Source organism: Neoarius graeffei, chromosome 10 (assembly GCF_027579695.1).
Source record: "Neoarius graeffei isolate fNeoGra1 chromosome 10, fNeoGra1.pri, whole genome shotgun sequence".
NCBI classification, from domain to species: Eukaryota; Metazoa; Chordata; class Actinopteri; order Siluriformes; family Ariidae; genus Neoarius; species Neoarius graeffei.
Window position 1 is genome coordinate 792,501 of NC_083578.1, and position 4,166 is coordinate 796,666.

The following is a 4,166-nucleotide window of genomic DNA, read 5'->3' on the forward strand; positions in this document are numbered from 1 at the left end:
GTATTTTTAAAAGCAATTCCTTCAGTACTTTAACTTAAGTAAAAATTTGACTGGACAACTTTCACTTGTATTGGAGTAACACCTGACCAGCGGGATCTGTACGTTGACTTAAGTAATGAAGTTGGGTTCTTTGTCCACCTCTGGTAATTTGAATTTTTTTGTCCGATATTTTCAATTTTGTCATTAAAAAAATTAATGAAGTCGTTGCTACTCCATACTGCAGGTGTGCATGTGTCTATAGTGGACTTATTCCTGGTTAATTTTGCTACAGTATTAAATAGGAATCTAGGATTATTTTTGTTATCTTCTATTAGGGAGGAGAGATATGTTGATCTCGCAGCACTAAGAGCTTTTCTATACTTCAGGAAGCTCTCCTTCCACGCTAATTTGAACACTACCAATTTTGTTTGACGCCATTTATGTTCTAATTTTCGAGTGGTCTGTTTTAATGTGCGAGTGTCATCATTATACCAGGGTGCTAATTTTTTGTCTCTGACCATTTTCCTTTTAAGAGGAGCTACATTATCTAAAGTATGGCGGAATGTTGACTCTCAGCATTCAGTTGCCTGATCAAGTTCTGCAGGGGCTGACAGTGACCCAATCAAAGTTGACAGCTCTGGGAGATCATTTATAAAGCTCTGTGCAGTAGTTGATGTGAATGTATGTTTAATACAGTAGCGTGGTGAGGTGCATATATTATTACTCAGACATAGTTTGAATGAGATGAGACAATGATCTGAGAACTTCAGACTGTGGAAGTGTGACTATATTTTCTATGTTTAACCCGAATGTTAGTATGAGATCGAGGGTGTGACCACCATTATGGGTCGGTCCTATGACATTCTGATTAATCCCTACTGAATCTAAAATGGACACAAACGCTGTTTTCAAAGGGTCTTCTGGGTTATCGAAGTGAATATTAAAATCTCAGACAATTTTACTCTGTCTCTCTCTCTCTCTCTCTCTCTCTCCTTTCCAGCTGTCAGCAGAACTGCGTAGGATTTTAAATGTTTTATTCTTTTTCTATAATTGCACCAAAGAGTGTTTCATCAAATGTTGATTTCTTTCTTTTGTTTAAATGCATTTATGCTTTTTGTAGATCAGAACTAAAGAGAATCCACTCCAGAGACGCAGTTTAGCTCAGCTTATGGTTTTACTCCAATCTTCTGCACTTCCATTAATGCAGATCCAGGCGGATTAGAGTGATTTAAAGGTGAGATTAACATGGGCATTATGTGGCTGTTGGGGATTTTATATGATTAGAGGAATCGAGTTTTTGAGGGCACTGAGGTTTGGGGTCAAGCGTTTAGGGCTGGAGTTCCCACGCTAGGGGCCACAATTTCATGTGGAGTCACTTGATTCATAAATAGCCCCACAGTTTGAATCCCTCTGGGTTCGGGAATAGGACATGGAATAAGTCTTTAGGGGTACTGATGTAAACTGGGGTTTAAATAATGGGAACTGTGGAGAGATAGTCGGGGAATAGGACACGGGGCCCAGGGACGCCGTTATGAGTTTGGTGGATAAATATAATGATGTGTAAAGGACCATGTAAGTTCTAGTGTTTATGTTTAGGATAACCTCCTGGGGACAAAGTGACAATGGTGGACAGTAGTGTCAAATATTCGGCCCAATATAGGTCCTCATATTTTGAGGTCCACTTCAATGTTCAGTGTATATTATTATTCCTTTTCTCCTTCCAGAATGTACCTTTCAGATAAATGCGGATAAATAAAAAGTTGTTGCCCGGGCCTGGCTCACTTCACTGAGTGAGACGTAGCTTCTTATCTGAGTTTAACATCACTGATCTGGAGGTCAAGTTAAGGACTTGGGCATAGGAAAACAGAAAGCAGAGTAAATCCTACAGTGTTAGATTAGTGTTAGGTTAAAATGGGATTGGTGTGAGGGGTTACTGATTAGAGTTCATGAGGATAGAATGTTCTATGGCATTTAATGTGAATTTTGATGCAGGTCCTGTGATGTAATAAACACTCTGCAATTGGATGATTAACGAATGGTGAATTTCTCATAATGTTACAATCATACACATGTAATAACATTCATCTCCTTCAGCTCTTTATGACTGATGGGAAAAATGCTTCATCTTCAGGCGAGGCTTCATAACAATCATCTCTTATAGTCTGAGCAAGAATGTGAAACTCTAACAAAAACAAAATTGGCTGCCAAAAGGCATAATACAGCTGCACTTCGCCACGGTGTCTGCCAGCACTGAATTGCTGTAATTCAAGAAAATGTGGAATGAGTCCATGATGGACTATTATGTGCATCAGAAAGGAAATGAATCGGCATGACCACGAACAAGACTCAAAATGCTGCCTTTTACACTGGTGTTTGTTGAAATGAATTTTCATTTGCATTTCAATAGAACCCAGACGGGCGGGATTTTTTTTTTAGCATTTTTCTTCATTTTGTTTTTTTTCTTGCAAAAATGCAGCAGACCTCTAACAGTACCCTGAGGGACACCATGTGCTAATTGTTCTTTACTTGTGCACTGTTTGAAATGTATGTATAAATTAAATAAACTTACATCAATCTAACAGTGTAATGTAGATACCAATTAATAAAGTAAAAAAAACAGAATTTAAAGCTCAAAGTGTTTCAAAAGGAAACCAACAATGACAGTCACAACCTGCATTATTTACATTTACATTTATTTACACAAGATTTGAGTTCACCCATTTTTTTCTGAAGTTGCATTTAAACACTGAGCAAGTTAAAGTTTTACAAATAAGTGTAAAATTTGGACGTCAGCAATAACATGCAGTAACACTCAAACAACACCTGACGATCCATCCACACACTGACATCTTGAGTGATTGTCATAACAACTGACAAGGAGATTTCATATATATCTTTTTGCACATATGTTAAATACTGAGTTGCATTAAACACTTTTAAAAGCAGCTCCACTTGGACAAATAATTATGACCAAGTGGAGTAATTATGGAAAATAAAGTCAAAATACTCTTCAGAACTTTGGTCTTACTGAGAACTCCATAATAAAAGAGATTAGAGAAAGGACAGAGGTTAAGACATTGTTTACAAACACGAAATACAGATACACCTTACATCCAACACTCATTCTGAAATAACAGGATAGGATAAGATGTACAAGGGTCGCCAGGGGGCAGTTTAGAGTAGGGGGTAGTAGTCTTAAAGTCTTGCTGAGGAAACTAGTAGTCATGGTTAGCAGTAAAGGAGTCTTAGTTATGGGGCTACAGGCTTGGTTGCAGGGGGACAGTCTTAGATGGGGATGGGGTGGGGTGGGGGTGTCAGCAGTCTAGCAGTTTTGGTTGGGGTGGCAGTTTTGGACAGGGTGGACCAAAGTCTTAATTGGAGAGGTAGTGGTCTTTGTTGGGTGACTAGCCATCTTGGTTAGGGGACAACCACGAACACTGAAATTTCAGTCATGCATCTGAAATGCAGCAAATTGATATTAGCCAGGATGTACTGTTTTATCAAGTATGAAACTAAATATAAAACTGTACCAAAAATCATTTTAGGAATATTTTAGTGTTATCACACTGTGATAATAAAATCTCAAAATAGATATCATTAATACTATGATAAAGAGTTAAAAATAATGACATCAGACCACAAAAAAACACATTTCCAGGTACAGCACATTCCTTAAAATAGGTTACAAAATGTTTTAAAACCCTGTTTAGAGAGGTGTAAATAAAAGATCGAAAGCTGTTAGCAGATAGTATGATGTACTGAAATCAGGATGGTGATACCGGGAATGATCACATCCTTAAACATTTAATACTGAACTACAGCCTGATGGTTTTTGGCATGACAGACAATTCAGCTAATTTTGCACAGTATACACAGATCAACAATCACACATTACCAATACTACAGCAGTTAAACCTACTACCATCACATTCACCATACAAACAACATTTATTTCCCATGAAATGTGTTAATATGTTACTGAGCAGAAGCTAATGTGCTGTATATTAATGCCGCAGACGGGATGCAGAGAAGAGGAAGTAAAATAAAGTTCCATTATCATTCATGTCCTTCATTGCAGTCAAAATCAGACATGCAGTAGGCATGTATAGATATTACATATTCATATCACACAGAGTATTCTTTTTTTTAAATCACAACGTTACTAAAAAATGATTCAGAGACTAATC